This window comes from Cuculus canorus, chromosome 17 (assembly GCF_017976375.1).
Source record: "Cuculus canorus isolate bCucCan1 chromosome 17, bCucCan1.pri, whole genome shotgun sequence".
Classification (NCBI taxonomy): domain Eukaryota; kingdom Metazoa; phylum Chordata; class Aves; order Cuculiformes; family Cuculidae; genus Cuculus; species Cuculus canorus.
In genome coordinates, this window is record NC_071417.1 from 13,314,100 (window position 1) to 13,335,785 (window position 21,686).

The 21,686-nt window shown below is 45.9% G+C and overlaps 1 long non-coding RNA gene across 1 annotated transcript in view; it reads left to right on the plus strand.

Moving 5' to 3' along the window:
* LOC128853889 (uncharacterized) overlaps nucleotides 1–18,008 on the plus strand; it is an 85,798-nt gene extending 67,790 nt beyond the window's left edge. Inside the window, exons 8-15 of the long non-coding RNA XR_008452709.1 lie at nucleotides 1,257–1,388; nucleotides 2,308–2,459; nucleotides 3,217–3,368; nucleotides 6,443–6,733; nucleotides 9,461–9,623; nucleotides 13,430–13,526; nucleotides 14,823–14,933; nucleotides 17,152–18,008. This is a non-coding gene — a long non-coding RNA (uncharacterized LOC128853889). The remainder of the gene's footprint in view (nucleotides 1–1,256; nucleotides 1,389–2,307; nucleotides 2,460–3,216; nucleotides 3,369–6,442; nucleotides 6,734–9,460; nucleotides 9,624–13,429; nucleotides 13,527–14,822; nucleotides 14,934–17,151) is intronic.
* The last annotated feature ends 3,678 nt before the right edge of the window (nucleotides 18,009–21,686 follow it).

Below are 21,686 nucleotides of genomic sequence, written 5' to 3' on the forward strand. Positions count from 1 at the left end.
AGCCCGAGTCCTGCATTTTTAACACCTTAAACATTCTAACATTGAAAAACAAATGGATTCATGCATTTATTTTAAAGACACCAGATTAGACGCTATCTTTATTTAGATTTGAATACTTCCCTGCTATGTCTGCAATAAAATGTTTGTGGTGCTAGTGTGTGCGGGGCTGCCCGGAGAGTCAAAGGGGCTGCAAATTCCCTCCTCTGCATTTGCTGCTGGAGAGGACATAAGCGCAAATGACTTAAAAACTGGACTAGTGGGAGAAAAATTAGTAGATTATGGATTTTATTCCTCTTTTACTAACGTAAATTGTGGGCACAGGTAATGACAGGTGTGATTTTAATCCAAGATGTTAAAGTACGCTGTGTCCCTTCAAAGCAAATATGAGCTCATAAATAGTGTGAAATTAGAGATACTGAGGCCCAGTGTGGCAGTGGCTCAGGGTTTATGGCATTCCTCAAGACACACAGTATAAGGTGTTCTGTGACCCGGTTTTTATGAAGATCAAAAGGCTTAAAACTGTTGAGAAAAAGATTTTCACATCATCCTGGGGAGACACCAAGTTGTCACATGGGAAGAGGCTCTTTGAAGTGTGGTGATAGGGATATCTCTGACCTTCGGTGGTGTACGAAAGCCATTTCCAGCCAGAGGAGGAGCCTCTCATTCAGTTGGAGGTGAATCATAGGAACAGACTGCCTGGCTTGGCTCAGGTAAACAGCTGGGACTATCTCAGCCGAAGTATAAATGTGACCAGAACTGAATGTTTGAAGACAATTGGAAGGACAGGGAAAATTGAAAAATGAATGTATGGGAGCAGGTGGAAATTATCTCCATTAGTGTCTCCCTGTTCTCCAGGTCCAAGCAGCCTGACCCAAGCAAAGCACCTACTCTGGGAACTGGAATAACAACTACACTCCTCCACGTATTGTTTCATCCTTGTGTCTGAGTGTCGAGGAGCAGATGGGAATGCTCATGAAGAGCTTCTGGGTGGGAAAAGGGTGAAGACGGACAGAAGACAGCCTCACACCTCTGCTTTCTGGCCAAGACGCTGAGCCTGTGCAGGGCCAGGAAGGAGGAAGCAATTCAGTGCTGCTGGAGGCCAGGAATAGCTTGCTGCTGGTAGGAAATAGCTGTGGAAGAAGCATTTTCTGGAGAAGCTCCTGCTGAAGGCCGGGCAGCTGCACAGAGTCATTTTGGCTGTCCCAGAGCTCACAGTCTTGCTCCAGCGCTTACATGTTTGTTCATTGCCTTTTCAGATTCCTCCAGCTGGGTGGCATTGGCAGCTGGGTTGTCACCGTGCCTTGAAAAAGCACTTCTGCACAGCATTTCTCGTGTAAGCAGAAGCTGTTAGCACTGAAAATCTTCCAGAAAAGGATTCTCCTGAGCGAGTAAGAATAATTTCTGGTCACATTTGCAGAAGTTTAAATGGCATCCAGGCAAGATAAATATCCATTATGTTTTGTTATCTTTGTGCTGATAAACTAAGGATACACGTACTTTCAGCTTCATGTCTTTTTAAGGGAAAACAGCTAAACAAGACAGAAAAAGGATAAAGTTTCATGGCAGATGCTGTCTGATCCATATGTTTCCTCTGTAATAATCTCAATCTCTTGGCTGAGAATATAATAGTAGTTGTCCTTAGCCAACATCTTGAAAACTGAAGGTGAAAAGAGAATGGTAGGAATCACGTGGCTTTGTGCTCCATGTCCAAGCACTGAATTCCCTCACAGCAGCATCATTTCTTTTAAAATCTTGTCCTAATTATCACAGCTGACAGAGATACTCTCTAGGAACTGTTACACATCAAATTGGTCAGAAATGCTTTGATGATCTGGTTCCCATCAGAGAATGTAATTTTGGCAAAACTGCAATAGTTGAGGAAGTCACAGTGATTCAGCTCTTCTTTTTGTCTTCAGAGGAACAATAAAAAGAAGAGCTGGTGATGATGATGATGAAGCCATAGGTTTTATTTAGATGTTCTTTCTCATTGCAAATGACTTTTTGCTTCTTTTTTTATAGGCTTTGGGTGTGTATAAGACATTTCCAGCATATTTCAGTGGGTCCAGAATGAAATTTTGTAGGGAATATTGAGATTTTGGAGGTTCTTTTCCAAAGGAAAACATAAGTAATCAATGAAAGTATGAAATTATGTATCGAATGGAACTTCTATCCATTCCCTTATTCCTGCAGTGGTGCTACACAGACTGAGCAGTGCATGGTTTACAAATATTGTGGTAGTAGTACTGCAGGACGAGCTCCGTGTTTCTGTCAGCAAGGTTTTCTATTTCTTTACTCCTGACTCTTCAGGTTTCTTTTGTCATCCTTCTTAAAGCAACAATTTCCCAAACACCAGAGCAGAGAGAACTGTGTGGTGAACTTTCTGCTCGGCAGCGTAACGAATAGGATCCTGTGTTAACGGGCCCACAGCTCTGATTCAGCAAGGAAATTACTGTGTCCCTGTATCCTTTTAATTGTAGGTTTTAAAACCAAAGCATGGAGACACACAGAAATTTTTACGTTGTCATTTAATCTGGAGTCAGTCCAGTGTGAACCCTGAACGCCTGGAGCCGGGCCAGCCGAGTGGCAGGAACAAGGCTGAGAGTCCTAGTAAACACCACATGATTTCTGGTATTTGCAGGGCATCTGTTTCGCCTGCCCTTGCGGTACCTTTGTCTGGTCTGGAGAAGATCCTGGGTGACTGGTGATTTTATTACGGGCTGGCACATCCGAGGGTAAGCCGCTCGGCTTGTCAGCGTGCTCCCAGAAGAAAAGCTGCAGTGAAAAAACCTTGCTCTGGGCTTTGAAATCTGAACTGCAGCCAAGTCCAGCCGAGGGATGTGACGATCGCCTTTTGCTGTGAAGTTGCCATCTGAACAATGACACTGTTGTGTGGTTTGAAAAGGCAACAAGCAATGAAAGGATAAGCGTCTGTCGTGTATGTGGCTGGGTAGATTTCAGTTAGAAAGCAGTCCAGGCCCTCGGCCTTTCCTTAAGCAGTGCACCTCAAAATCCACATTCAGAGCTGTTATGCGGAGATCCATGCATCCCAAGTTTTCTTTTTTAACATGCTCTCTTTTGCCAGACCGTCAGGTCAAGCTTATGCTCCTTTGAAAGCTATGCCTTAGAAAATAGTCCTGGGAACTCAAGAAGGGAAGTGGCAGGAGGGAAAGAGGGAGGGGGATTTCTCAGGGATATGCTTTTCCTTAATAAAGTAAGTCTAAGAGGACATCACAGCTTGTAACAACCCGTGAGATTCTGGTGTTGATCCACTACAAAGCACCTCTTCTCAGGCCTGTGCTTCCCAGAATCCAGCTGCATCGTGCATGTGCTGCACAGCTCAAATTCAGCTGGGCCACAGCACGGGGCGGGTGAGTATTATTCTATATTCATCCCAATTACAACATCTCCTGTTTTGTTCTCAATTTGTTTGGATAAACAGCTCGTCTCTCGTTATTTATTATTTGCCACTCCTATAAGATTCCTGATGAAGTCATCGCACGAGGTCTCAGCGAGTTTGTTCTGTGAAATGCTTGAATAAATAAGGCACTGAATGGTGGGAGGGAGAGAGAGACTTGTAGCTGCTCCGTCCTTTTTGCAGATGGGGAGCTGAGGTCTGGAAATGGAACAAATTGCCCTGAGTCTAAAAAAAGAGGTGGTGGTGGACTCAAGACAGCAACTCAGCTCTTCTCTGTTCAAGGCAGAACCACCCTTTTTGGGAATTAGTTTGTATGAGAGGTGAAATACGTAGCCAGAAGGTTGGCTGAGATTTGGTTGTTTCAGAGATGAATAGCATTTATGAGTGTAGTCCTGCTGTCCTTGTTTTCCTCCTGCGTAGTCATATTGCAGGATGAGAACTTCTGGTTTTGCCACCCAGGAACTTAGTGCACGTCAGACATCTCTGATCTACTCTTTGTGAGGTTTTTTGCTTGGACTCTTCATGCAGGTCCAACCACAGATACTGCTCCAACAAGCTGAAGTCGCAGGAAAGTGTCTGAAGCATTGAAATCCCTTGAGGACAAAACTATGGGCGGGACAAAGAGGGCGTGTGCAGGAATGCCAAAGACGGATAAAGCTCCAATAGAATTAGACAGTTATCCAAACTTTCTGTTGCAAGTTTGGAGTAACACTGGTTTTGGGGCACCCGACTAAGATGCATTAGGGCTGATGTTCAAGATTCTCATGGTAGCTGAGCATCTAAGTCTTCTTTGGGTGTCTGGAATGTTGTTATACTTGTAGCCTTATAGCGGGTCTTGTATTGTCATCCTGCGAAAAACACTTTGACTAATAAACTTTAGGAATTTACCATGTGCCTTGTTCTAGTGCAAAATATGATCATGCCGGAGCCAGGGGCATAAAACCCAGCAGTCCTGGGAATTTATCTAAGTGACATGGAGAGCGGGAAGATCCACGGGTACATTTGTGTTCTAATAAGGATTAGAAATCCTGTAAATCTGAGGACTTTAGAGCCAGGTTAAACCAAAACGACCACCACAGGGTTGCTTACATTTCCCTGTGGCAGCATATTTTGGATTAAGTGAACCAGTACCCTGCTTGGGGCGACAGCTTGGTATAACGTGTTGGTGGAATAGAGCAAAAGTACTGGTATGTGTTTTCCTAGAAGAATAAAAAGACATTCCATTAAGCAAACATGGAACCACAAAGACACCGACTTCTTTTCTTGGCTCTGCTGTCCATTTATTGTACGCATGTGGCGAGCCTCTTTACTAGTCCTATCTGTCACCGGCTACGGATATTTTCATCTATCCGGCACTATGGTGTTGTAAGAAGCAATACAAACGCTGTTTGCTCTTTACTAGTAAAGAGTGCAGTGAAAAAGCTAATGTCGCAAGATGAAGCGTCCCTATAAAGGCTACACCTCAATCGAAGAGGCTGTCCATACCCATTTCCCATGGGCTAGGAGTCTGCTATTGCAATTCTTCATGAGGTCTTTCTTACACAAGCTACAAACCTTGTAACATCTTTCATTCCCTCCATCCAGACTAAGAGCAGATGTTGGGAGAGCATCCAAACCTGTGTATTACACTTAGAAGAGGCCATATGTATAAATCCCCCTTCTTTCTTCAGCTGTAATGTACAGTGTATGCACCTTATTATCAGAGAGATTCAGAGCATGGGGAAAAGGATAAGGTAACGAGAATGATGCAGGGTCTTGGGAGATTTCTCCCTGCTCAGAAAAGCTGAAAGAATTTTATGTGGAAAGCGAAACTTGGGAGGAAAAGGACAGGAGTGAGGAAAGAGGAACCACTTTAAGTATAAAAATGTCTGAAGGGAATAGGGAAGTGAGGTTTCAGGGCTATATGAGCTAGTGTCGTACGCAAGGATAAGAGAGCCTTGATTTAGGCTAGAGACGAGCCAGCAGGCGAGGAATTTGCTCCAGACAGAGAGTCCTTCATAGATCCTGCATGCTACTACAGCTAACAGGCATGTCAATAGGGTTTAAAAGGTGCTTCAGAGGAATTGGGAAGCAAAGACAAATAAGGTGGGTGGCTGAGGGAGGAATGGAAAGTCCAGTGGTTACTGAGTGAGGCTTGAGTGTGATGAAAATCCTGGCTGTGCTCCAGTACAAGATTTCCTATCACATTAATTATATTGCAACAGGCTCCAGGGCTTTCTGTGATACAGACTTTGTGTATCAAAACTGCTTCGCAGACATCAGCAGTGGGGTAACACGATAAGCTTGCTGTGTCGTCTCCAAGCCGTCCACTAGGATGCCTTCAAAGATGAAGGCTGAGACTCCTCGGTGCTGCTCCCTTTGTGCACGTGGGCAGAAAGCAAATGATTTATGGGGAATGAGAAATAATCAGCTCTTGGAAATGTCATGTTTCTCTTAAAAATTAACTCCATCCCCTCTCCTTTTGTTAAAATACATGCGCTCTTGGATAGCGTTTCTGGGACACTAAAAGGTGTTATTTGAAAAGTCCTTGCTTTGGAAATATGGTTACCTAAACCTAGATGAAGATATAGGGAATATTATGATACTGTCCCTGTTTGTTGTGGGCAGAACTCTTAGCAGAACTCTCCTGAACTTGTATCTGTGCAAACCAGTAGGAATGGCAGCTGTCAGTAGTGATCAGCTTTACCACCACCTGGGACCCCAAAACCCAAAGAGAATGGATGGCAGCATCCATCAGGCTTAATCCTTCGCCCTGGTTTGCATTAAGTACCTCCTGTGTTCATTTCTTCTGTCCTAGCCAAAAGGATTGGCTTGAAATTCCATCCCGGGACCAGCTGTCTCCTATGTTCTTGTGGACCTTGTTTTCCTTGTTGGGTGGTGGTATCAGCCGGTCTGAGGGATGCTGCTGTAAATGGGAACAGTAGCCTTCACTCCTTGCTTTTACAATGGATAACTTGTTCTTTCCGGTTCTCCTTCTAGCCATGGGAAAGGGACTGAGGTGAAGGCTCTCTTCTTTTCCCCTTCCAGCAAAGAAGTTTTTTCCCTCGACTGGGTGCGCTGCACGGCCAATGCCCTTGCAACCATGGAAGAATAGAAAATCAGCATGAAAGTGTGCTCTGGGAAACAGAAGTGGCAGCAGATCTAACACCGTCCTGGACAGCAGAAAAACAAAAGCGAAAGCCAGACAATATTGACAAAAAGACACGAAAAGAGGGAGGAGCTGCCCCAGCATGGTCTTGAAGGTGGTGAAGGAAAGTCTGATGCTGTGTTTTCCAGTCCTGACTGTGCCCCAGTTGCTTTCTGTCACCTGGATATGAGGTAGGTGAGGTAGAGTGTCTCCAAACGATGCCTAAGTAACGTGGTTTTCTGTAATGGGGGAAGATATGAGTGTAAAGGCCCCCCTTCTCTGTAAAGGGGTGCAGTGCAATGTAGGTGAGCCAGGGTTGCCTTAGACCTAGAATGTGAAGGCTGTAAGGCCTGTTTTTACTGAGGCAGTTGGGGTAGGGATGAGGTTGGCTTTTATCATGGGAGGACCGAAAACCGCTGGAGCCCTGTTCTTTGCGACCACACTACTGTTGTTGTCCTTTGTGCTCGAGGCAAAGACTGAAGCTTTGTGCTAGCCAAGGAGCTCCTTAAATTGAGAAAATGGTCTTACGAAGGCCAATTCCAGATACTGTTTTTCTACCAAGAGTGTATAAAAGAGATGAGAATTGGGACTATTCTGAAGTACTCACTGCCCCTCCCAGCCTCGTGGCACATGGGCTGTAAAGATATGGAGCATCCTCTACTGTCTCCTCTAGCGTGGCCAAAGCAGAGTTAAGCCTCCTTGTCCCTATCTCCCCCCCAAAAAGTGCATTATGGGATTCTCTTTTCTGCCTCTCCCTCCTCTCTCCAGAGCTGTGTGTTTGAAATGATATCTATTTCTCCTTGTGACAGCACACCGTGACTGCTGCCTTGACATTCTCCCAAGCTGACATCCCGACCGGTATGACACTGATGCCTTTGGGCAGAAATCAGAGCCGGTTTGCTCCGTGCCTCTGTGTAGCCACGATGCCTGTAGCGCCTCGGAGAGCCCCCAGTGCCCTGTTGGGGAAATGGAGTGAGCACGTGGGCCCCAAATGAACTCCAAGAGGAGAGCAGGCATTACCGCAGTGATCCTGCTACCCATTTTCAGTTTCAAGTGTTCACACTGATGTGGTTTTTTCCTTCTGTTTTTTTTTCCTTTCTCTCCCTTCATCCCCTGTGAGAGGGCTGGTTCTTGTGTCTCCCCAGCTTGCAGAGTCCTTGGGGAGCCAGGCTTTTGTGAGCTGGAAAAGGAGCGCACAAGCATCTGATCAGCCCTTATTAGTGTTGAGAAAGATGTAACAGTTCCTGACTTCTGGGACCATTACCTGTCATTTAGTTTTATTAAGTCGGTGATGAGAAAGTTTAAAATTAAAGGCTTTGTAAATTGGATTCCCGTTTGAAAGGGAGGCACCTACCAGGAAGTTAGTGCCGGAGCATGCAGATGGGCCACAGGGAGCAATACCAGACTTGAGCATTTATCTTCAGCTGCTCTGACAAAGATCCTGTGCCAAGGTGTCATGGAGAGGCAGTTTCTGGCAAAGCCTCAGGGTGCCCAGAAATCTTCACCTATGTGAACCATGTAATCCTTCTCTTGCCTGGCTACTCGCAATCAGGCCTCCGGCTGTGCTTCCAAGAGGAAGGGTGGTCTTCTGGTTGAGTCACTGCCTGGTGCTGCAGGTTCTGATTCAGCTGGAACGATATCAGGCAAATCTTTTTGTCTTCTCATGGTTCGTTTCATGAGGAGGAGCCAGTGTTTGTGTTGATCTTTTTCTTACCTGTTGGCTGGTTTAGGTAGTGCTCTCCTTGGAACAGGAACTGCCCTTCACTCTTGTGCTTACAACAAATGCCACAACTCCTTTGAGTTTTCAAAGCGGAAATAAAGACTTCATTAAGTCCGTAATGGAAAGCAAACAAATGGATGAACCACCTCTTTAAGAGAAGCATCTCATTCTTAGAGTTGTAACTTTGTAGTGTTCTCTGCTTTTGAGACTTTGAATTAGCCATCCAAACGCAGTTGTGAATGGAATACTTGATTGCAATAAGGCAATCCAGCTAACTAATTGTGGTGTGACAAGGGAAGCTCAGGGGCCAATCACAACAAAGAGCTGCTGTCACTTCTGTTTTCTCCAGTGAACAGAAGTGTCGTGGTGACATTGCTCGGATGAGAAGAAGCGTGAACTAGTGGTTGTAAGTACAGTCTGGGAACCAGAACTCTTGGTTATTGTGTCTCAATTTGGTTTTGATTTGAATGACATGGGAGAAGTCATCTGAGGTCAGAATTTAAGGTGATTCCTGCCCATCCTTGCATTGTTAAATACACAAATTGGGCTTACACAGCTTTACATGAAGATTTAAGGTTCACACTTTGTCTCTGAAAGGCAGAGCACAGTACTCCGCCAAAGCACAGGGCTTATCCTGTTAATAATAGATTGCAAAATTGTTTGTCTCTTGAAGGCAGAATGTGCAAGGATGAAACTGAGATTCCCGTTCTAGTAATGGTTTTGGGGGAAAGTTTACTATCCCAGGTTCTCCGCAGTGTAACTTGGCATATTTCATCTCCCTGAACTTTACCGTTTTGTTCTGGGTTTAACAGAGGTAAGATTTGTAAAGCCCTCAGGCTGGCAGCGATGCCCTCTGAGCAGCTGCTCTAACAGCCCTCCAGCCAAGCTCCAGATGTGGATCCTCGCTTTCAGCCAGGTTCATCCACCAGGACTGAGAGCCAAGTCTCACGCTGTACAAGCTTTGTACTTTGGGAAAGATGGCTCTTTCAGCTTCTTTTCCCAGAGGCTTCCAAACCACACAGTCAGGAGGTGGGATAATAGATCCAGAGGAAACTGAGCCATGGAGGGACAGATGGGGGGGGGGGCAATACTCATGCAAAGAGTAGACACTGCGAGCAACCTTGGACCCAGAATTCCTATAAAGTGAGACTGAACGTGTGTTAATTCCAGGTCATTTTTCCTCTCTCTCCATACCTAGCAGTCCCTTGACTTCAGCTAATTACCACATCCCTTGAAGGAGGAGTGATGCTTCTCCCGAGCTTCTGTGCATCATGAGAGAACTGATCTATGAGCTCTTCAGTGGTTACTTACATCATTCTTGTGTTTCCAGCCGTGTGACTTGACCGCAAGGCTTTCAGAAGGTAATCTGGGGAGATTTTATCAAATGTAAAATGTTCCTAGACGTTACTGGAGCCATGATGTAATGAACCAAGGTTTTGTTCTTTCAATTCCTCTTTGCTGAAAAACCACAGGCCCCAAAAATTATCCCAGAGAATCTGTAGAGATTTGAGGAGGCAGCTGAGCTCTTGTGCTGGGCTGGACCGTTCTGCACTACAACGCTAGGGAGAAAGTTTCACCCTATGTCCCGCGTGTCTGGCTTGGTGAGGTCTGCGCTGAATGTCCATTGTGGACAACAGCCTCTTCAAAACCACCACGCCCTCGTTTCTGCCGCTGTGATGGGTGGTGTTGCTGAAGGAAAAGGGCAGCATGACGCGGCCTGCGTTGCACCTGGCTACCGTGAATTCATTGCGTGTTCGCAGCTTTGGCATTTGTTGTAATTGTGGCTGTGCTCATTTTTGTGAAGACAAGCCCAGCCCAAAGTCTCGCCTCAAAAAGCCCAAAAAACGGTGGTTCCCTCATGTAGCGCTGCTTTCTTAGTGTCACCTGTGCTGGAGCTGAGAACCTAATTTGCTGTATCTCAACACTTGGAAAGACCTTTAAAACCCTTTTTAGAGGGACAATGATTCCTGAGCCGTGTGTCTGTGAAAGTCTTCCTGACATATTTATATCTGCCAGAGCAGGATGAGACTGTCCATGCTTTGATGCTGTGGATTTCAGTATCTATTGAAATTCCCTGAACAAATGGTGCTATTAATTACGGGGCCTGGCTTTGATGAATGATGCATAGGGGACAACATTTCATTTTGTCTAGGGGGAGGTAGGTGGGATGGGGCGTTTCTGAGTGTTCAGTGATGCAGGAGAGGTGCTGGGTGTTGCCTGATCAAGGGGAAGTTGCTTCCTCCCTCTAGAGTGCTGTAAAGTCAGTGTCAAGTCACTGTGGCATCTGGGTTATGTCACCTTCGGATGGGGCTACCTCTTTATACATCAAGTTTGCTCAGACAGAAACCAACCCAGCCTAAAAAGCTTTTTGTGTTACTCTTAAGGATTACAAATAACACCATCCTAAGTGGCTCTGCCTGTTGAGGGGCTGCCCCATCCCCAGGCCATTTTAAGACCAGAGCAATGAGTTTGGGGTTCAGATTCTTAGGCAGGAGACAGGGCAAGGCCATGGGGTGTTCTTAGAGAGGACCCCAGGATCTTACCATCATTTCTTCCTTCGCATCCTTTTGAAACTCCTGAATCGGTGGAGTCTTACAAAAGCTGTTTATATGATAAGGTTATAAGAAAAGCTTGTTCCTGAAACAGTGAAAAAAAGCTTTTCCACCGCTTTGATTTAGTAGCCGGCCAGGTTAATTTCTTATTTGCATCTGTCATTACGTTTCAGTGCTGGGAGGTCATGTTTATGCCAAAAAGTTGAATTCATTTTTGAGGCAGCTGAAACTTCTGTTCTGTACGGACAACGCTACTTGTCTTTTCAGTCTAATTAGTTAAAGCCACCAGAGAACATCTCTAGGTGGTTTTCACAAAGGGGCTTCTGGACAGCGTTAGAAAACTGTTTTCCTGTGGGTCAAGAGGACCGGTCTCCATAGCAGGACTGCAGGACTGCTGGGTGGACCAGCTGATGTCGATGGTGGAAAACAAGATCATTCAACTGAGAGGGGAAAAGAAGGAAGGGCAGAAGGCAGTGCCCTTGAAACTAAGGATAACGGGAGGAGAATATTCGCTCCTCTTAAAGTACTCCAAATGACAAGGAACAAATTGGAGCGTGTGACATTGTGCTGTGGCCAAGAGGAGGGCAAGATTTCCTTTAAGTGAGTTTAGGTGTTTACACTGTCGATGTTTACATGATTTAGTCACCCATGTTCCAGTTTAATAATTCACTTCAAGATAATCTGAAGCCATGGAAATTTCTATTTCTTATTATTGACTAGAAAGGTTTCCTAATGATATTGTCTCAGGTGAAGAAATCTCTACTGTATCCATCTTCCTCTGTTGGAAATAGACCCAAAGTGTCAGGTAGAGAGAGAAAGTGTCGGAGAGACAAAGAGAGGGAGACCTCACTGCAGCAACAGGGCAGCAAGAAGTAACTTTTGGGGAGGCAGATAGAGCTCAGCTGGAGAGGCAAAGGCACATTTGGGGAAGTAGAAGTTCAAAAGTGAAGGTTAAGTGAACAGGAAGTGCACATAGAACAGAACTGGGAAAGAGAAAGGATTTTCATCTCAGCTCCAGTTTAGAACAAGCAGGTGGTTATTGAAAACTAGAAAAAGAAGGTCAGTCACCCCAGAGTAAACCAGTGCTGATGGTGTGTGTCTGTGAGATGGGAAACCAAAGCTTCCGTCTCTACCATGTTCATATCATGGTCTGGAAACAGAGTCTTCCATGCTGATCTTGATACACTAGCTCGCCTGCAGTGGGTGACTGGGAAGGGCTTTTGTAGCTCATCTTCCTGGAAGCTTTCCATGTTATATATGTGATTAAATATTTGCAAGTAGTGTGACACTCTGGGTTGCCCACATCACACATGATATCCTTGAAAACGAGACACAGGGTGGAGTGACAGGAGAAATTCCGTGCAGGATCTAAGAACGTACTCTTAGAAACTCTTTATGTTCTGTCTGGGAGAAATTTCAGTTTAACTTAATTGACCCCTCCCAACGAAATTGCACTGAAGGACATCCTGAACAGCTCTCATAAGGAGACTTTGGAGTCAGGAGAACCAGAAGAACTCTTCAGGTAATAAGTTTAAAACAAATAAAAGGAAATAAGTTGTGACGTGAGTGGCTAAATAGATTGCAGAAGTTATCGCCACAGAGTACAGTGGCCTGAGGCACAAATATGCTCACAGACCGTTTAGATGTGTAATGGAGGGCGTCTCCATCGATGGCTGTGCTTGCCACCTAAGGAAGGAAGTCTTTAAGCAGATCACTAAATGATAGCCAGGTATAAGAGGTAAAGCTGAGTCACAGGAGCACCTGAGGTTTGTTTTCTGCCTTCAGCAGCCTGTCCCTGCCTTCTGGTAGGGATCAGCCACTGAGCCGATTGATTTTTGGCCTGACCGAGGATGGCATCGCTTATTCTTGTTCTAAGTACATCGAAGTGCATCTTCCCCTGTGACTGTGCTGGAAGCTGACACTGGTGTTTGGTCAGTCTAACGTGTGTGCCAGCTTTTGTGTCGGGCCTGTCTGCACACATCGACGTGCAGGATATGTCTGCAATGCGACTGCGTGCTGGTGCTCAGGCACCATTTTGCTCTATGTGCACCCTTTCACCCTTGTGCCTTGTTTTTCCCAGGGCGTGCAGTAGCCCAGACCAGGCAGTCTTGCTTTCGTTCATGCTTCCCAAATTCCAAAAATACAAAGCAGAGCACAAACTCCAGAAATGTGTTTCCAAATAGACTGTGAAGTTGAGAATTAAAGACAAGTGTGAGCCCTCTTCCAGCTCGTTCTGTCACTTGGGTGTCCTCGTGCCACGTGTCAGTACAAACTGTTGAACCGTCTGGAATGGGCGCACGTGAGTCCGTGGGGTTTGGATCATTCTGTGTGAGAAATCCCTCAGTACCGTGCTCATCTCACTGACAGGCAGCTCATGCCTCTGCATGACAAAACAGAGACAAATTCTTTGCAAAGCATAAAGGAGGAGTATGTTCTGATTGTGATCCAGGAGTGTTCTCACAGTAACATCATCTGACTAGTTTAGCCCTCTGGATGGGGCAGGCTCTTACAGCTCACACAGACATATGATTATAAACATCTAGAAACCAATTTTTTGTTAGTTCAGGGCCAAACCTTCTCCTGTCCTCCTTGGGTTTACCTGTGTTTAATTCCAGTGATCCAGTTTCTGCGTGGCGCTAACCATCACTGTGCTTGAGTATTCCTAGCCAAGGATCTACTTCTTACCCTCCAGCTGAAAGAAGCTTGGCTTTGGTGAGTACAGACCTGAAATGGCAGTCTGAGCGGGGTGTTCGTAGAGTCATAGAATCATTAAGGTTAGAAAAGGCCTCTGAGCTCATCCAGTCCAACCATCAGCTTAGCTCCACCGTGCTGGCTAAACCACGGCCCAAAGTGCCACGTCTGCATGACTTTTGAACCCCTCCGGGATGGAGACTCCCCCACTGCCCTGGGCAGCCTCTGCCGGGGCTTCACCGCTCTGACACTGAAGACGTTTTTCCCAGTATCCAATCTAACTCTGCTCTGGCACAACTTGAGGCCATTTCCTCTCGTCCCATCACTTGCTCTTTGGGAGAAGTAATATTTAAACATATTCTTGACTGAAACTGTGCCTGAGAGTGGTACTGAGGGGGTACATGAAGCAAATGCTTTATGAAAAACATTTAAAATGTAAGTATGGTGTAACCTTGGAAAATGTTTACTACAATTTTATGTGGTTATAGAGCAGCTATCTGACCTCCTCACCTAATTCGCAAATAATCTTGTCAGGACAAATTAGTCCATGCTGAGCCTGTGCTGTTGAGGCTAGGTGGTTATCAGGACCTGCACTCGTGAATATGAAGGTAGTTCTGATAGCTCTGTAGTACAATGGAGTCGCAGTGGTTGTGGCTGCAGTGCAGAGATACACTTTTCTATTAAGGAGAATATAAATACACACACAAAAAAAAAAACTTCTACAGAAACGTTTAATTAATGATCACAGAGTGGGTTGAGTTGGAAGGGACCTCAAAGCCCATCCAGTCCCACCTCTGCCATGGGCAGGGACACCTCCCACTGGCTCAGGGGCTCCAAGCCCCATCCAACCTGGCCTGGAACACCTCCAGCAATGCAGCAGCAACCTCTTATCTGGGCAGCCTGGACCAGGGCCTCCCCACCCTCACAGTGGAACACTTCTTCCTAAGATCTCATCTCAATCTAATCTATGATCTCCTTATCTGGTTTCTTTCAGGCCATTTTTGCCACAGGGATGAGTTGAAAATAAAGATTTAAACTACATTTGAAGCTGCAGCTCTGAACACTGTAAATTGCTTAATTCATCTTAATAGAGGTGTTCACTCTGAACCCAAAAAGCTTTTAGTTGAGATTTAGCCTGTGGTTTGACATTACAAATTGCTTGGTGGTAACATTGGTTTAAGTCATTGTTGTCTCCTGGCCTCTTGTTCTTGCTGCTATGCCGGCACGACTACTCCTGTGGTTGGGAACCAGATGGGAGGAGCCGTCCAACTTGGCAAAAAAACATAAGGTTTCGTGTGTTTGTTTGTTTGTTTAAAGCAGGAAAAGTTCCTCCATCTGGTTCAGCGCTTGGTCACATGGATTTTTCCTGGCACAAATGAGTGGAAAGAGCACTTTGGCATGGAGGGGGAATGAGCAAGAGGGTGAAAGGTGAGCAGCAATTACTGATTCTGGTAATGCCACAGTGTACTTCTTAATATCAGATCATGATCTGGAACTGGTCTCAGCATAAGAGAAATGCTCCAATACCTTTAAAATCATCAGTATTAATCATCACTTTTAGGTGTTTTGATGTCCAATTTACGCCCTTATCTCACAGTCTGCAGCCGTCTTCAAAGGCTTTTCCAGCTTCTTGTGTTCTGCAAGTTCAAATCCCTACAGCCCGCTGGGATTGAAAGGTGTGAATGGACACAGTACTTGGAGTTGAATGACAGTGTAAGTATTGGTTGTCACTGCAAGGAGTGTTTCCTTCCTTTCCATAAGGAGTTCATTGAGAAAGAACCTATTTTAACAGAAATGAAAGCAGGGTTTGCACAGTGACTTTCTCAAATTTAGAAGATTTCAATGCAGTTTGCCACAGAACATAAAGATCATTTGCTATCTACCACATCAGACCCTCCGAGCTCAGAGGTACCATGAAGAAAGTGATGAGAAGCCTGGAGAAGCAACAAAAAAAAATAATAACCTACAAAACCAGGCTTTCAAGGCACTAGAAAATAGGAAATTAATCTCATTGCAAGTTTGCCACCCAGAAATGGAGCTGTCTGATAAATAGACTCCCTGCAGACATTAAACAAACAAGCAAACCTAAAACTGTGGAATACCCAAATGATTTGGTTAAAAAAATGTTCAGTGAATTGTGATGGGTTTGATGAAATTTCCATTTGCAAATTCGAGTTGTACTCAACGGGAGAAAATCTATGTCTCTAAAGCCCCTGAAAAAATGTCTGTCTGCCTTAGGTCCGTCTCTCCATCCACAAAATTCAGTTTCCAAGCAACGTCTGGTGTATGTGCTGAAAGTGAAACTTCACTAAGTCCCTTTGGCTATAAGAAACATAAAGTCATGGAATGGTTTGGGTTGGAAGGGACCTTAAAGCCCATCCAGTTCCACCCCCTGCCATGGGCAGGGACACCTCCCACTGGATCAGGGGCTCCGAGCCCCATCCAACCTGGCCTGGAACCCCTCCAGGGATGGGGCAGCCACCACTGCTCTGGGCACCCTGGGCCAGGACCTCCCCATGCTCATTGTGAAGAATTTCTTCCTAATGTCTAGTCTAAATCTTCCCCCTTCCAAATTAAAGCCATCGCCCCTCATCCCATCCCCGCACTCCCTGATCAAGAGCCCCTCCCCAGCTTTCCTGTAGGCCCCTTTAGGTACTGGAAGGCCGCTCTAAGGTCTCCCTGTAAGTAGCCATATCTCCAGATATTAGAGTGCACTGATACAGCTTAAAATCTCCCATATGCCCGTTGATTAACATATCTCATTAATGGAACTGCTGGGCGCTGAAGTGTGGAGTTTGCTCCCGAGTTCACTGGGAAACTCACACTTGCAGCCCGCGTCTGCGTGTGACAAACTGGGAACCGCTTCACCCTCTCCATCCTTTGACTGCATTGCCCAAGACTGCACGAGAGAGGGAGAGAGGAATTTCTGCTTTGATTTCTTTGCAGTGACGTGCAGACAGAAGCAGCTCAAGGGAATCCTGCCCAGCAGAGGTTAATGTGACCCACATATAATTGTGTGAAAAGATGCCACTCTGCGCCTTTGTCAAAGAGGCTTCTTGTTACGACCCAAGCTCTCTAGTCGCCAGCCCCTTCAGCAAAGCGGAGTTTGCTTGCATTAAATCACCACTGCCCTCTTGCCAGCTGCTTAGAGTTTGCACATTATACAGAGGAGATATATGCTATATATTTATAGATTTTTAAAATGTGACAGATTGTCTTGTAACATATGTGGTATTGCCTTGAAATGAGCTACGTGCACGTGATGGCCGAGCCAGCAGCCCGTGTGAGTGTGTGTGTGTGTGTGTGTGTGTGGTTTTTTTCCTTCTGTTGGGAATGTGAGAGGCTGGGACATTTGAGCTTTTCATGTTGCTTCTCTCTGAAATATTCATGACGAGTTGACGACCTTGATTCTTTGATACCTGCCATTTATTTATGTGCCACTGACGATAACTGCTGCTAAGTACATATGTCAGTGACATGGCTGAATGAGTTGGATGATAAGTAGAGGGAGGGCAGCTGAGGGATGCGTGTGCTGGAATAGCATTACTTTAGAGACTCTGAGGGCATTTTAGGAGGCTGCCATGCCATCTTGCTTCCCCCACTTTGTTTTTCTGTCTAAAGCCTGTTTTCTTTGCTTCTTCTCCAGCTTTTTCTTCCAACGTGGAAGTCTCCTACTTCACTGCTGCTTTTCCTAAAGATGATCGCTGGCTTATTATCGAGTGACTTGCTAATGAATTAGTTGGGAAGACCCAAGGAATTCCTCTTGAGCGAGAAACAGATCCTCATTGAAATAGACTCCAGGGAGTTGGTTAGATGAATCAGGGCCATTTTGGTACACTGTAAAGGCAAGGAGAGATGAGGGCAGAGCAAAGGAAGACAAAAAGAGGAGTAGGTAAGCACCAGTGTCACGTATAACTTTGCAAATGTGAAATATGAGCAGGCAAATCTCACTGCTTTTGAGCGATCCTGTTCTTTGGAAAGACTGTAACCTGCAAGGCACCGGGCGTGACGTTTTGAGGTTGGGAGTAAACACATTAACAGAAAGGGTTGCAGAAGTGATGAAACAGTGAAATATGCGGTGAAAGAGTTCCTGTGTGAAAATTAAATCTAAATCCAACATGAACCAATCTCCCTGCAGTTGGCAAAGTATAAAGACTTAGGGAATTAAAGAGACTGCTGGATCACGGAGTGAATGTAGTTCCTTTTGGCTGTGAGTTATTCCAGGGGCTTTCAGGGACATAACTTGTATCAGGACCTGGATTCATCCTGCTTGGCTCAAGTTGTTTAGTTGAACGATGCGATGAGGAGCCCCGTTGTCCTGGGCTGACTCCCTTGCTGTAGGTGCCTCTGGTTTCTGCAGTGTTGATCTAGGGAGTGGAAGGTGGTGCTTTTCTGATTCAGGTGCCCTGGTTCAAGATGGGCTGTGGATGGGAGATGGAAAGGTTGGATGGGGAGAGTTGGATGCTGAAGAAGGGACTCTGATAGGTAGACGTATTAGCAGGGTTTTCTTTCACCCAAACTGTGGAGTGAGGGAAGCCAGAGCAAGGGAGGTGGTGGAGCAGAACCTCTCCCGAGGATTCTCTTCTCACTGTATTTTATATAGAAGATTGCAGCACTGTCTCTTTTTAGGGTGACCGTTTTTCCCTTTCAGAAGTGGCAGTACGCAGACATCCATATTGCCATGTCCATTCTCCTGCAGATAGCTTCCCTTCTCTGTAAGAAAATATGGGGAAAAGAAAGAAGACGCAAGGGCGGAATTAAAATTAGAAAGGCCTAAGAGGCCTCTACCTATGCTTCCTGAACCACTGCCATTCTGGAGAGGCGGGAGATAAAATGGCGTAGGGAATGCAGCTGAGTCTAGAGGCGTTTATTTAAGATTGATATCAAACCTTGGAATTGTGAGTGGGAGGTTTTTTTGAGGAAGGAACAGGATGTTGTCAAGAGGGAGGGAGGCTGGTTAGGATGATTTGTTGTCAGAGGTCGGTAGCAGGAAGTCACTGGAGATATGCAATGGTCTAAAACGCAGGCCAAGGAACCCAAGTGAGGACAGTGTTTTACGCTCTGAAATTCTGGCTTCTCAAAATAGGGCCAACGAAGTGACTGGGTGGTCTAATTTAGTGTCATCCTTGGTGGTCCTGCCTAGATGTGTTTTGATCAGCTTTCTTGTCTCTGTGTGCACAATGGCCCATCCGGCTCCGGGGTCTGTTATGCAGGCCTGTACCATTAAAAAGAAATGCACTGCACTTGGAAGAGAGATTTCAGGTCTTTGTTCGGTCAAGAAGTCATTTGGTCCTTGCATAGATAATTGTGCGCATGGGGACATGAAATAGGCATATTTATCATTAGGTTCCCCTTCCTCCAGCAGGAAAATTCCATGCGACACAAGAAATGAAAACCCTGGCAAGAGGAAAGGAGTCACAGCCAGGAATGAACGTTCAGGCCATAAACAGGATTGGGAAGTTCAGCTGATATAAAGCTTTAACTAGTTGTCAGTCTGAAATCTGCAGCTCCACGTCAGTGTAATGCCCCATTTATCTTGAGCAGGGCTCCTGCGGGCATCACTGCTTTGTGATACTGCTGACTACAAATAAATTATTGATTATCAGGCACAGCCACCTTCTGACTAACCTGCTTCTGAGTGGCATTTATGTGTGTTGCGCTATCCTGTCTTCTGACCCAGTGAAACCTGGAGTTCTCTTGTGTCAGGAACAGTTGTCCCTCCTGAGAAGACAGACGATGTCAAAGAGAACCCTCAAGTCAAAGAAGGGCTTTCGGCTCTCTGGGAAATGCAGCGTGGTTGAGAAGGCAGTGGTGCTTTGGAGTTAGAGGGAGGATGCCCTTTGACTTCAGATGATTTGTGGAAGGTCACACGGAGAAGTTAGTGCTTGGATAAAGGACTAAGCCCATATTTTCTTCGTAAGGGTGAATATCTAGACAGTTCTTCGGGATCCCTGTTCAGCTTCCCGATATTGCCGCCTTGGCTGTGTTGTGGTTTCTTTCAGTGCGTTCGCTGCTGCTGTGCATTTGTTTCTTTCTGCAGCTATTCTGGCTGTCCCTGCTGATAACAGCTCAGATTAGATCTACACAAGGGGGTAACATCTGAGCTTTTAGTGCTGTCCTTTTATCTAATGTCCTCCAGCTCATGGTCCTGTTGTCCCCGCACAGCTTGGTATGTGGTGATGTTCACTCTCCTGCTTACACTCGGTGAATGATTTATCATGTGTTATCAGTAGGACTCTGTACAGTGTCCAGGGACAATGTTTTCTTCCATCTGGTTCCAAGCTGGTGGAACACCCTTCCATATGGCTTTCACATGTGGTTCTCCTAGACCCTCCTTTCTACTTTTTCCCTCCGGGTTCATCAGATGCAGTTTGTCTAACAAGCACACTTTGTTTCACTTTATAAATTAAACACACGCATGAATTAAAACTTCAGCAAATGTGGATACTTCTTAAATGACAGAGAAGCCTTCACAGCTGAGTGAACCTATCTTCTGGAAGAAATACCCAATTCCATGACACACTGGAAATGAACTGCTGCGGTGTTTCACACCACTCTTCGGTCAGATATTGGCCTATGGCTTGTTCTGATGTATAGGAAAGTGTTCTGTTCTGTGTTATGAAGTGCTGGTTGCAGTTATACTTCTGTGATGCAGGCAGGACAGACACCACACAACATCTTTTAATGTAAATCGTCTTGAGACACAGACAGGGGTTCACAATTACCTGATATTGGGCCCTCCAGCTTCGTCTCACCAGTCTTCTGAGTGATCCAACCTGCAAAAGGCCTCCTCTGTCAGAATCACTAGCTGCTGGGTTTGCTGGTCTTTGCAGATAAGTTTTCTCTGTGGTCTTTGTTGATTTTATGTTGTTAGACCTGGTAACACGCTTTTATCTTATCTGGCTTTTTCTCTTCTTTGCTCTCCGGGTTGTTTGCTATTTCAGAATAAATATGTAGACCGCCTGCCCCTGGAGGCCAGTGCACTCTTGTTTCTCCCCCGAGAGCAGGCAAATATTTGTACCACACCAGTCTCTGAGCCCTGAGACGTGAGCAGCGACACGAGGAGGTGCAGCAGAGGGCAGGGGTGGAAGGCCAGAGGGTGTGAAACTACCACGTGGCAGCCGGTGCAGTTGGCTTGCAGTGTATAGCGAGCGCTTGCCTTGTCTTTAGAGCAACAGGAAAAAGGGGACTTGGCTTTGGGGAAGAAATTTGCTACTGTGAGGTTGTGGAGGCCCTGGCCCAGGTTGCCCAGAGCAGTGGTGGCTGCCCCATCCCTGGAGGGGTTCCAGGCCAGGTTGGATGAGGCTTGGAGCCCCTGATCCAGTGGGAGGTGTCCCTGCCCATGGCAGGGGTGGAACTGGATGAGCTTTGAGGTCCCTTCCAACCCCAAACTTTCTGTGGTAAATATAAATGTGAACACCCGTGTGAGTTTGTGCTAAGGTCTGTATGTGTCACACTGGTGGGCTTCACGTAATGAAGGTATGTGGGTGGCAGGTTCTCAGCAACAGCAACAGGGATGGTCCTCCAAGCTAAGTGACATTTTCTAGCGTTATCTATCTTGCTTCCGAGCTGCTATGCTTCAAAACAGCACATATATCCTTTATGTCCGCTTTGAGGTTTCTGTGTGTGTAACGTGTGGGAGCACTTTGGTGTACAGGAGTGCATGTACACCCTGGCAAGGTTAGAAACTTTGTCTTGAGCTTCTGCCCTTCCTGTTGAGGATTTAGAACTTATCCCTTAACAGAAGGGGTGATGGAGCCAGGAAAATACTCAAGAAAATACTTGCCCTCAAAAGAAAATACTGCTTCCTGATATCTCAATCTCCCCTCTCTCAGCTTAAAACTGTTACCCCTCTTCCTCTCCCTGCCCTTCCCTGATCCAGAGCCCCTCCCCAGCTTTCCTGGAGCCCCTTTCAGCACTGGAAGCTGCTCTGAGGTCTCCCCGGAGCCTTCTCTTCTCCAGGCTGAACAACCCCAACTCTCTCAGCCTGTCCTCATATGGGAGGTGCTTCAGCCCTCAAATCATCTCCATGTCCTCCTCTGGACCCACTCGAACAGATCCACGTCCTTCCTGTGCTGCGTGTTGACTCCCTGCATGTCCTGTCTCTCTCACCTCACTTAGCTCCTTGGATTTGGCTTGGCTGAGAGGGTTTCTTTCTGTCGGTTTAGGGGGTTTTGGTGT